A 13,574-nucleotide genomic window follows, 5' to 3' on the forward strand; every position below is an offset into this window, starting at 1 on the left:
TCATCCGGTAGTTTCATGTTTTGCCTTTCAGTATCTCATCTTAGGTTCATTCCTCCCCGAAGTGAAGAAATTCTCATATTATAGTATTCCACCATCATTCAAAGACAATTGCCTATCTGTCTTAACTTTATACTAATGGAACATTTTCAGTAATTGCTTTTTTTTAAAAGTATTTTGGAAGGAAAGGAGGAAGGAGGGATTATAAACTTTTACTATAGACCAGGCACTGTGCTATGTGCTTTACAAATATTATCTCATTTGATCCTCACAACAGTTTCTAGAGGTAGGTACTATTATTATCCCCATTTTATAGTTGAGGAAACTCAGGTAGATAGAGGTTAAGTGACTTTTCCAGGTCACACAGCTAGTAACAAACTAAAGCCATGGGGCAGCTAGGTGGCACAGTGGATAAAGCACTGGCTCTGGAGTCATGAGGACCTGAGTTCAAATGTGACCTCAGACACATAACACTCACTAGCTGTGTGCTTCTGGGCAAGTCACTTAACCCCAATTGCCTCACCAAAAAAAAAAAGCATAAAAAAAAACAAGAAAAGGAAGGAAGGAAGAAAGAAAAAGAAAGGAAGGAAGGAAGGAAGGAAGGAAGGAAGGAAGGAAGGAAGGAAGGAAGGAAGGAAGGAAGGAAGCAAGCAAGCAAGCCAGGCTTGAGCTCAGGTCTTCCTGACTCCAGAGCTCAATCCACTTCATCACCTATCTGCCAAGTAGCATATTAGATCTTGATAAGTAGAAGACCAAAGTAAATATTTGAAATTTCATTTCAGGTTACAGTATCTGGGAATGGGGATAAGGCTCGGGTTCAAGACTGAAGGAGGCAATAGAAGGAGGGGTAGTGGAAGGAGGGTTAGATTTAAGGGGTTAGGAGATAGAAGAGTCAATCCGAGGTCTGATATTGTTCATGTGATTAGTGTGGATAAGGTTCTTAACCTCTCCAAAGTTATTTCTGTATCTTTAAAATGGTGCTAGTGATACTTGTGCTATTTATTCCACGGGACTCTAAAGAAACGGCTTTGTAAACCATAAAGATCTATATAAAAGTGACTTCTTGTTGCCGTTGTTGACACTGTACCTGACATTCAGTTTAATAATAATAAAACACTTAACTCAATTTTTATTAACTTCTCAAGTGCTTTTAATCCTTTTTTCTTTTGCTTGCCTTGTTCTTCATGAGAAGGTATCTGTTTTAATAGCAATTATTGGAAACCAGCTTTCCAGTGATTTTAGCTGGCCTTAGCTATACTTTTGTAAGATGGTGCTATAGTCATAACTGTTTCTCTCCTTCCCAGGAATGGTGGAAGGATTAAGGAAGTGGATGTTGGCAAATGACTCTTTTTCAGAAAGAAGGATGCTTTGTAAATTCCTAGTTCTGAAGCTTCCTGGGCCACTGGCAGGCATTTGATTTTCCTGAGAGTTCCAATTATTAGTATGTGGTCTTCAGCAAATACAGTAGGCCTTATTTGTTCATGCTAACAGTTCTGTAATCCCAAGGCTTTGAGAAGATTAAATTAGCCACTGGTTTTTATGGCATCACTGATAAATCATTAGCAATGGTCCATATTCCCAACTGTTATGTGCCTAAGGGAATCCCAGGGGTAGATGCTTCCAATCAGGAAATTTACCCCTCAGGCTAGAGAATTTTCAAATCATGCTTATGATTTGCTCAAAATCTAACTCTTGAAGGATGGAAGGTAGTTGATGCTATTATCATTATTGATTCTCAACAATTAAAATAGAGAAATAGGTGGTTTTAAAAGGTTCATAGGGTCTTAGAAGACCCTATGAAGAAAAATTAAAGACTACCCTCTATGAAGTGACTTGCCCAGGGTCATAATGATCAATAACAGTTCTGGAATTCAAACTCAGGTCAATGTACTTTGGTTTCTACCACACTGTTTCACCACAGTAGGATTATTTGAAAGAAAAGCTAATGAGCTTTAAGTAGTTAGTGTCTAGAAGAATGAGGCCAGTTCCATTCATATTCCCAAGGATAAGTTATGTCTTAAGTGTGATGAATATTCTAATAGGACAAGACAGGATTTTCTTGTCCCCAAAGCAGATTCAAGGTTTGTGGAAATCTGTAGCTTGTCTATGCTTGGGTTTATACTTATCTAAGAAGTTGATATCTGTATAGTTGTTTTTCAGTTTCATCATTTTGGTTCCTAGACATAGCCAGCAAAGATATACTCTATAAGATCTCTAAAGTTAACTATTCCTCTGACTTCGCTTAAGAACCTAATGGTTCAGGTAGTTTGGTAAATTTGTCATTTCCCACTCTAGGATGCAAACTTGCTCATCCTGTATGGATTCTCAGTGTCATATGGTAAGAAGAAACATGAAGAAGTCACATGAATTCTGTTTCTTGGACTCCAGACAAGAATGTGCCATAACCATACTGGATAGTTAGACTCTTAGAGTCTTAGATTTGGCAGAGGCCTTACCAGTTATTTGTCCTAGTTTCTGGTTAATTCAACACTTCTTTCTGTAGCAGGCTCATGAATTTGTTATTAAATTGTTTTTCAGTTGTGTCTGACTCTCTGTGACCCCATTTGGGGTTTTCTTGGCAAACATACTCAGGTGGTTTGCCATTTCCTTCTCTAGCTCATTTTACAGATGAGGAAACTGAGACAAACAGGGTTAAGTGACTTTCTGGGCTTATAAGTGTCTGAGGCTACGTTTGAACTCAGGAAGTTGAGTCTTCCTGACTTTAGGCTCAGCATCACTGAGCCACCTAGGTGCCCTAAGCTCAAAAATACCAAATGGTTTCATAAAGCAGAGGTGTCAAACACAGGGCAGCATTCCCATATGTGGCCTGAATCAGATTAAAATGTAATTGGGAAATATTTCACAAAGTAAATAAAAATTCAATAAAATGTAGATAATGTTAATATGTAGCTTTATATAATGTAACTGCAGGGCACATATGTACATTTCTATTTGAGTTTGATGTCACTGTATAGAGAAAGTATAGGCCTAGATATGGGTTAAGCCTTGGCCCAACTTAGAAGACTTGGGCTGTAGATCCAACTATGTCACTAAGTAGGTGTGTTGACTTAAATGTGTTGTTGTGTTTGTCCTTCGTTTTCAAAGAGGACCATAACGTCAGGGAGATAATGACATGACTTGCAATTGACTTTGCTTTGAGCAAGGGATGGCTGTGCAAGGTCACCAGCCTCTCTTTCTCTTGCAGGACCATCTGGGTCCAGTGACCAGATATTCATCAGGAAGACTGGAGATGGCCAAGGATGTAATGGGAGACCTTGGCCCTTTTAAACTAAAGTCTTTTTAGGTTCTCATTTTGAGTGAGGTAACACCCATTTAGTGAATAGACTTCTTTAAGAAGTGAGTCAAGGGATGGCCCCTTTAATTAAATATATATGTATATGTATTTGTGTGTGTGTGTGTGTGTGTGTGTGTGTGACACACACATGAAACTGGGAGGGGAAGACCCTCAGGGTTAATGGCCAAAAAGAGAAAGAGTTACTATTTGTGTTCACTCTGAGCCAGGAGGGCCCCAAAAATAAGCATTAAGTGGTGCTTAGGCAGGGCTGAGACCTATTGTCCAATTTATGAGATCCATAGTGAATTGGGATTAAGGCTTGTTCTTTGAGAGGGAAATCTAGCCAGTAAACCCAGAGGGGAGAGAGAGACAGGGAGAGGTAGAAGGAAAGGTGGAAGAATGGGGGGAGGGAGAGGATGGTGGAGAGGAGGAGGTTACAAACTACTCTGTGCCTTGAGTTTGTGTTTAGAAGGAATCAGAGAAGTCATGTAGTTAGGAAATTTTTATTTGTATTATATTCATATCTTCTTCCCTGAGCCTTCTGCCTAGTGTTTCTAATTGTTTGCTTTTGAACTTTACATAATAAACCTAATTCATCTCTCATATGATATACCATCCAAATACTTAACAAAAGCTATTCTTTCTTCCTTGTTTTTTTTTTACCCATTCCAGGCTAACTCTCCTTAATTCCTTTAAGTGTTTCTCACATAGCATGGTTTAGAGGATATTTAACCATTCTGATCATACTCCCAGACACAGTATTAATTCAACTCCCTACTCAAAATAGGGTGCCTGGTACTGAAGTTGATATTCTAGGTATGGTCTTAGCAGCTCAGAGTAAAATGTCTTATCTCCCTTACTTTGAACACTATGCTCGATTAACACAGTCTGTCTGTCATTAATTTAAGATAATTCTGAAACAAATGTCATCCCTCAGCTTGTAGCATTTTAATAGACTAAAATTCCTAGGGAGAGATGTATTTTTTTCAATGTGCTGCCAATACACCAGATCTCCCCTATTCAGTATTTGTACAGTCTTGTTTAAATTGTTTTGTACAATCAGTCCTTGGTAATACCTTCCTAATAATCATCACCACAGCTTTAGCCAAGTCAACCAGTACTATAGCCAAGAAATACATAAGGCTTTGGGTGTCGTATCATCAACGGCTAGCTATCACTGAAGAGTGACCAAATTAGTTTTGCTAAGGGATGTTGTAATTTAATATATTCTCATAAATGAAGTAATCTGATGATGGGACCTGAAGTGGATCCACCCCAATATCCTTGGAACATGTTAAGAATGACCTTACAAAAGTCAGTGGGAGGAACAATGAAGTAGTTAGGTGGAAGCCTAAGTTATATTGGATAAAAGCTAAAATGACTGAACTTATGAATAACAAATATGACAGGATTATATTATCTCACCAAGAAAGATAAATCTCATTGTATGAAAATTGAAAATGTGGCAAATAAAAAGGTAAGGGCTCTGCTATAAGAACAAAATCAAACAATGTTTAATACTAAAAGGAAGAATAATACAACTGTAATATGGCAATACCTAAAATGATCTCTAAATGTCCCTTCCTTCTCTAATAATCCATGTAACTTACATTAGATTTATTCTTACTAAATTTCATTTTGTTAGGAATTAATCCTCCTTAGTCACCCAAGATCTTTTTGAGTGTTGTTTCTGTCATGCAGCATATTAGCCATCATTCTCAGGTGTTTCTTATTGAAATTTGATAAGCATGCCTTCTGTGTCTTCATGCAAAATATTGATAAGAATTTGGAATGGACCAGGACCCCGCAGAAGGTTCTTGAGCACATCTTTCATAATGTGATTGACATATTTAGGAACTTGGGGAAGATCAGTGAGGATATTAATTTTACCAGTGTGGGAAAGTCCTGGTGTGGAAACTCACTCTACCAATGCAAATTGCTATCTATCTATGTTTTAGTACATAAGTCTTAGGGTACTCTTTGAGATTTGAACATAAGAGACTTACCCAGTATCATTCAATTGGTGTGTGTCAAAAGTGGAATTTGAACCCAGATCTCCATGACTTCCAGTGCAGTACTTTACTAGTATTGCATGCTCCAGTTTTATGCTGGGACATCCATTAATCACCCATTGGTTACAATTATTTAACACTTATTAATCTACTTTATATATTCATAAGTAGGTTAGACCACATGGCTGCTGGGCCCCTTACATATATCAAATTAGGTAACTCTGATCATTATCTAATCTCCCTTTCTCTCTTGTGCTTAGGGATATAAGTAGACATTTTTTTAGATGGCTTGTTGAAATCAAAATATATTATTTCTGCCACTTTCTCCTCATATACCAGTCCTACCCACAAAAAGGGAAAGGAGTTAATTTGGCATAAATGAAACATCCTAGAATCTGTCATTTAACCCTATTGTATATCTTTTGACTGATACTCTCATTATAAATGTCCTCTGAGGCTCAGGGGTTAGTGATGTGTTTAAAATAACTAGGAGGGGAAAAAAATCATTACTAATAGTTAAATACTATTAGTATTTAGTAAAAGGCAACTTACTAGTAAACTTATTAGTAAGCTTGGCTAGTAAATGGCAGTTATTTGTGAACTCATTTTGTCCCCTAATGATAATTTTTGCAAACCTTTAAGTGCTAATAGATGAGTTTTACTATTCCATCTGCTTTATTTTCCTCCATGTTCAGCAATCTCTTCTAGAATTTTGCTGAGACGTTATCAAGCTTAGCACTCTTTTTTTTTTTGAATTCACATTTTTTTCCTTCTGAAGTCAAGGTAGCATTTTGTAACTCTTGCCCTTTCTTTTAGTTCTCTCTCATTCCTCAGTGATTATTGTCAGTTTTCTTAATCCTAAAGTAGAGATAATACCTGCATGTAAAAACCCCACAGCTTGTTTTGCAGATACAGTGACATAATGAGAAAACAATTTGAAAAGCAAAGTCATGCAGAGGTAAGGTGTTCTGTAACTGACTATATAATACTTACCTGCAAACACACTGGGATTTGAGATTAATTTGACCTACGTGAATTAATGATCCATTTTCCCCTAAATTACTGTGATTTTCTCTTACACTTATTAGTTAAGATTAGTCCGTCTTGAGGCTCTGTTTTGGTTTGGTTTTGTTCTATCTTGTTCGCTGAAATATTAGTTATTCCCTTAATAGTGGACTTACTTTCTTAGGGAATAAGAGTTGTAAAAACTTGTAGCTACTTTGTGGTGCATACTAGGTTTCTAAGTTTTACTGGAGATAATTTCCTGGAGGCAGTTGCAGCTAAGGACTCCTAATTTGTGGCTTAAAGAAGGAATCCATTAATTTGCTGAGAGTATACCATCCTAGTGAATCTTAAAACAAAAGGAAAGTAATATATGGGATGGATTTTTTTTCTTTAAGATGAGAAAAAGTTAATGACCTGAAAATGAGAAACATTACTTTAGACAAGGTCTCCTATAGTGCTTTGACTAAGCTCCAGTTATTTCATTTGAATATCAATCCAAGGTGGTAAGGACATTTTTATTTAGTTTTTTCCCCCACCTTACATTGTTACTCAGCAGATTATCTTCTAAATCTTTACTAAATGTTTCAGAAAGGTCCGAATGCCAAGATGTTAAAGAAATCACTTTTACTCCTAAAAGGTTTTTTTTTAAAATATCTTCTCTTGTAATATATTGTGTATGAAAAAGGGAGATAGAGAGGACCACTTTTCCTTTTATTCTTTTACAACATTATGTGTCAGTTAGGTATAACTAACTTTAAGTAGGTATAACTCCTACCTTTGTGTTTTACCTGTTATGGCAAAAAAGTAGCAAAAGTTCTTGCAAAGACAAATCCAAAATGAAGGCACACACACACACACACACACACACACACACACACACACACACACACACACACACACACACACACCCATATAGGCACATTTCTAAACTGAGGATGGTGGTGATTATTTATATTGGCAACTTTTCTCAGATGCTAATTTGCCTGTGAGATTTGGGTTTTTTCCAAACTATTTGTTGATTTCTCTTGGGATTATCAGGTAGCATCTTAAATGCTTCTTCCTGGATAAGTTCATTAGGTTCTTTAATATATTCTTTCCTTTGAGCTTACCTTGTCTCATGAAATCAGGACCAGGCCTACTCTTTCCATTACCATTATCTTACCAGGACTTGGCTGAAAGATTTCTGTTTCGTGTTCTTTTGCTAACATGCCCTATCATGCTTAGTTATGTCAGTAAATTAGATTTTTTTATCTGATTTTTTTGCTGTGCTTTCTATCTGGGAGACAATTGTACAGTTTTGTAAGAAAGGATAAAATAAAAGGGAACTATTTTTTGCCAAAGCTCCTAAGTACTTTGTGTGTATTACAAAAAGTATTTTTCTCCCTGTCTTCCTATAATTCAACTTATTTTATCTAATTTTAACATCCAGGAAAAGTAGATGGAGAATAGTAGTGGGAGAAGATCCTCATCCAAGGTGCCACTTTGTAAAAGTGAAAACCCCAATATAGGGTCGTGGAAAAGACAATGAGTACATAGCCTAGCTTTACTACATAATCTCCTGTGTGACCTTGGGAGGTTCAGTTGGATTCATTGTGCTTCAATGTCTTTGCTTGTAAAAAAAAGGTTTGAAAGCAAAATAAACTCTGAAGAGATACATGTCTTAGATGTAAAAGATCATATCATAGAGGACTCCAAAAGAAATTACCTTTATGATTCATAGATTGGGAAAGAGTTTTGTGTCTAAATAAGTAATAGGATCACATAAGATAAAATGTACAATATTGGTTATATAAAATTAAGAAGCTTTTGCACAAAGAAATCTAATGTAGTAATTAGAAGGGAAACAGGTCATGGGGAAAAATCATTGCAACAAGCTTCTCTGATAAATATTTATATATGTATCTATATACTTATACATATCTACATACACACATATGGAACTTATTCAAATTAACAAGATTAATAGCCATTCCCTAACTAATAAATGGTCGAAGGAAATGACCCGGTAGTTTTCAGAGATGAAATTGAAGTTATCAGCAATGCTATGGAAAATATACTCTAAATCATTAAAATTAAAGCAGTTTGATGTTTCAAAGCTCACAGTTAACTGACAAAGATGACAGAAATGAAAATGACAAATGTTGGAGAGTCTGTGGGAAAGCAGGTATGTTAAAGCACTGATGTCAGCTGGAGCTGTATGTCAATTGGTTCAGCCATTCTGGAAAGCAATTTGAAATTATGCCCAGAAAGTTATCAAACTGTGCAAATACCCTTTGACCATTTTATAGTAGCACCAGTCCTGTATCGCAAAGAAATCAGAGAAAGAAAAAAGGATATATATGTACAAAAATATAGCAACTCTTTTGTGTATTCATATATAGGTATACATGTATATATATACACACACATACATAGACACGTCTCAATCTTCACTTTGAATACATGTATTACAGAGCCACAGAGCTACTTTTTGCTTCTGAATTTGTTCCTAACTCAGGACACAAACTAGAGCTGGCAACCATTCCACACTCTGGAGCACTTCCCCTAAGCTCATGTTCATTCCTCAGTCTGCCCTGGATTAGTGTCCTGAACAGCGCTGCCAATTGGCACCTGTTCCTGCATCTTGGAAAAGGTCAGGGCTCCCCTGTATGGATCTGGCATCCCTTTGTGACCTAGTACACAGTCTTGGTTTCATTTTATTTTTCCATTGTTTGCCATTGGTCAGACCCTGTCTCTATTATCTGGCAAACTAATACACTCTCTCTGTCTGTCTGTCTTCCCCTTTCTTTCCCCCTCTTTGCCAACCTGTGCTAGAAATGTGATTCCCCCTGCTTTTCCCCCCTTAGGTTTCCTGAAAAGGAATGAGTCTTGTGAATTCTCTAGATATTTGTGGAGGAGTTGTTTTGAGAAGCTTGACTGCACTTCTTCCTGCTTAGTTCCCTAATATAGATTTCACCAAAGCTTTTGATAAAATATCTCAGTATTTTGGAAGAAAAGATGGAGAGATATGGATTTGATAAGAATATAGTTGGATGAATTCAGCACTCTTTGAATGGTGGCAGCCAAAAACTCCAACCAACCAAACCAAAAAATAAATGAGATCTTAAGCTTCATTAAGAGAAGTAAAGTTCTTAGGAGTAAGGAGACATGGTACTCCAGGAGGGAACTGTATTTTGCTTTCCCCAGACCTCACCATTATGTTCTATTCTAGACACCATGATTGAAGATGGCTATTGATAAACTGGGGAATCTCTAAGAGGTGAGCAACCAGGATAGAAGCTCCTTGGGTCTGTTTCTTATGAGGCCTGGTTGAAGGAATTGAACATGTTTTGCCTGGAAAGGAGAAGAATGAGGGGAGATGTGATAACTGTCTTCAGGTATTTGGAAGGATTTCATGTGGAAGATGTCAGTAAAAACTTGCTAATAATTACAGCCATCCAAAAGTGAAATGGGCTGCCTCATAAAGTTGTTGGTTCCTCTATAGAGGTCTTCAGGAAGAGGCTGAACAGCCACTTGTCAGATGTTAGTGTAGGAAGTCCTTTCCTTTAAAAGTTAAACTAGATGGTCACTGAAGCTTCTTCCAACTTTCAAATTCTATGATTCTTGTGATTCTGTGAATAGATGGGCAGTCCCAACTCCATCTTGGTTCAGGTAGAACAACTGAGAAGCTCAGAATCCAGTGTTAATGAATCTATGACCTCATCTTTAAATATGCAAGAGAGTCCACTTTCATTTAATTACAATTTGTTTCAGACAGCACTCATTGTGCCATCCATTACTTCCTGCATGTTTTATTAATGTGTGTATGATAGTAAGTGTTACTACTCACTGAGTGGAAAATATGAAAATTGAAAATGGACGATGGACTCATTAAATTGCAGACGCGAGTACATTATCTATGCATGCTTGGTTCCAAGCACTGATGTGGTTACTAGTCCTGTGATTTAGTATATTAAATAGAAATTAAAAACACATGTGACTACAGACCTTTAGAAATAATGAGAAGGATTAGGAGAAAGAATAAATGCTTTCTCCTTGTTCACCACCCCTACCTTACCATATCCCTGAAGGTGAGAGAACCAGTCCACTAGAATTGAAAAGAAAAGGCATTTGTGGTCCTACATATTAATTCCATTTGTTGACCCTTCCACATTCTCTGTTCTTTTGGCATAGTCAAGCCTTTTGGAAAGAACTCACACTGACCTTTTTGCTTTTTGTTTTCCTAATTTTAAATTTTATTATTCACCAATTAATAAAAATACATTTTCTCTACTGTCCACCTTCCTGAGAAAAAGGAAAAATAAAACCCTTATAACAGAATTTGAAGGCAAGCAAAACAAATTCCCATATTGCTCATGTCCAAAACTATATATTCCATTCTGCACCTTAAGTCCCTCACATCTCTATCTAGAAGTGGATAGCATGCTTCATCATCAGTCCTCTGGAATACACGGTCATATTAATCAGAGTTCTTAAGGTTGTTACTGTATAAATTATTCACCCAGATCCACTCATATCACTCTGCTTCAGTTCATGATATCTTTCCATGTTTCCCTGAAACCATTTCTTTTGACATTTCTTATGACACGAGAGTATTCCATTACATTCATATAGCATAATTTATTCAACCATTCCCTACTTGATAGTCAACCCCTTACTTACCTGTATTCTTTGCCACTACAAAAGAGCATGCATGTGTATGTTTGTACTTATGGGTCCTTTTCCTCTCTCTCTCTCTCTCTCTCTCTCTCTCTCTCTCTCTCTCTCTCTCTCTCTCTCTCTCTCTCTCTCTCTCTCTCTCTCTCGTAGAATAGGCTTAGTGGTATCATTCGGTGAATGTTATACACAGTTTAATAACATTTGAACATAGTTCTAAATTGCATTCCAAAATGGCTAGATTAATTATAGATTCACCAAGAGAAAGTTAATGTGACTTTTCCTGCAGTCCTTCCAACATTTTCCCTTTTTGTCATCTTTGTCAATCTGATGAGTGCCAGGTGATACCTGTTTCTTTAATTTTTATTTCTCTGTTAGTGATTTGCATACATACATATATAATACACACACACACACACACACACACACACACACACACACACTTTTTTTTCCCACATGGCTGTAGATAGCTTGGATTTCTTCCTTTGCAAATTGCCTGTTCATGATTTTTTAAAAACCATTTATCAGTTGGGGAATGGTTCTTATTCTTACAAATTTGAAGAAGTGGAGTTGAGAACTTTATCAAAGAAACTTGTTGGAAAGATTTTTTCCAGTTTTTTTTTTGCTTCTAATTTTAGCTGCATTGATTTTGTTTGTGCAAAACCTTTTAATTTTAAGTAATTACAATTGTCCATTTGATCTTTTTGGTTCCTCTGTATTCCCTCTTTGGTGAGGAATTCTTCCTTTGTCCATGGATCTGAAGAGTAATTTCTTTTTTGGATCTTCAAAAAGCTTATGATGTGACCTTCTATGTCTAAGTCATATGTCTACTTGAAGTTTATCTTGGTATCAGATCCAAGATATTGGTCTAGTTTTTGCCTTAGCACTTTCCAGTTTTCCCAGCAGTTTTTTTTTCTTCTGGATAGCAAGTTCTTTTCTTTATTCTTGGCACCAGGACTAGAAGTATATCTGAAATTGCTATAAAATGAAAGAAGTTCTGAGAATGTCTATCTTATGCCTATTTACCTGTGTGACATTGGCTATTACTTTCTGTGAAATGACAGGTTTGGACTATAGAATCTTTATGGGCCCTTTCCACTCTAAATTCTATCATCCAAATACATATTCACATACTCAAAGTATCTCTCACACCTGTCAGCCATTGGTAAGGCAGTGGCAGCAACAGCAAAGGACTGTTGTGAGTTAACAGTGGAACCCATCTCCATCTACAACACTGGTTTGTTACAGTGTAGAGTAATGGGACTTGTTTCCATCAGATTAAGTTACCAAAACCTTTAGTTAGCATTTTATCTGGGCCCTTGAAGAATCCAAGAGAAATGCTTTCTTGTCTCATTTTAAAGGAAGGCTTAATCCTGCCCTGGGGCAGAGAAAATGGGTTTTGGATGATTCCAAAATATCCTACACACACCTCTAAAATACTTTGGTTTTATTATTTTTAATGGGACCTGAGGATTGTCACAACTTTATTTCATACGGAAGATATAGGGAAGGTATGTATTTAATAATTAATTGGTGGTTGGATGAATGAATGAACTCCATTTGGAGAGAAGAGGACCATTTAGTCATATTGGCAACTTTGAGCATAAATGTTCCTTTTCATGTTTTTTTCCCTTGTGGAAGGGAAAAGATTATGTGTTTTTGCAATTTTGAGAAAAATAGGGGAGCCATAATCCGGCCTTCACAGAGAATGATTAAACCCAGCTCTGCAAGCTAAGCTAGAAATCAGCCTATTGGTATAAGCCTCAGAAGGACTCTGTTTTAAGGAACCTTGGTTGGGAAATCACTCTTCCATGAAAACCCACAAACCTTTATTTTTTTAAAAAGTATAATTAGGCATTACCATTTGAATCTGGTAGTGGATTTCTAGAATCTGTGGGTATTAAGTAAACTCAAAATCATAAACTTAAATGGTACCTAAGGAAGTGACTGCCTGGGGTTATGCTATATTTCTCTGAATTTCCTGTTCATAACCGCATTGGCTTAATGGAAGATTCCTTTTTTGTTTTCATCATGTCATGGGAACAACTTCTTCATTCTCTCTTATTTCTCAACCATATTTTTCACTCAGTGGAATGATTTTGGTACTTTAAAGGAATCAAAGAAAATTATGGGATTTTAGAGTTGAAGCAAAACTGTTTTTCTCTTTTAATAGCACATATGAGATCAAGATGCTATTTATGGGATTGACCTTATTCTACAGATGTTACCATCTATCTTTTGCATATAAACTCTTTTTCTGTCACTGTTACTTATGTTACTTTATTTAAAATGAAGTTGCTATCTGATCATAAGAACGGAAAATATTCATTTTTTGATGCTCAGAGCGATAGAATTCAGGAAAAGGATCCAGGATAGATGAGGCTTATTTTCTCACAAACTTGTCTAGTTAATAGGAAGAAAGTATGCTGTTCTACTTGCAAGCATTTGTAGTTACCTTACCAAAATACAAAGGAAATATGAAAATACAAACCCATAGTATCTTGATCATGTTTCCATATTTTCCACTGAGCTAAACTGATAGATTATAAAGATATAATTATTTAGATTTCACCTATGTGTCTCTTGTATAATTATCAGTCTTCAGGGAA

The 13,574-nt window shown here is 36.4% G+C and overlaps 1 protein-coding gene across 1 annotated transcript in view; it reads left to right on the plus strand.

Moving 5' to 3' along the window:
• The window catches only part of MGAT5 (alpha-1,6-mannosylglycoprotein 6-beta-N-acetylglucosaminyltransferase), a 378,389-nt gene that overhangs the window by 192,622 nt on the left and 172,193 nt on the right, over positions 1-13,574 (plus strand).

Source organism: Phascolarctos cinereus, unplaced genomic scaffold, assembly GCF_003287225.1.
Source record: "Phascolarctos cinereus isolate Bilbo 61053 unplaced genomic scaffold, phaCin_HiC Scaffold_726;HRSCAF=1367, whole genome shotgun sequence".
NCBI classification, from domain to species: domain Eukaryota; kingdom Metazoa; phylum Chordata; class Mammalia; order Diprotodontia; family Phascolarctidae; genus Phascolarctos; species Phascolarctos cinereus.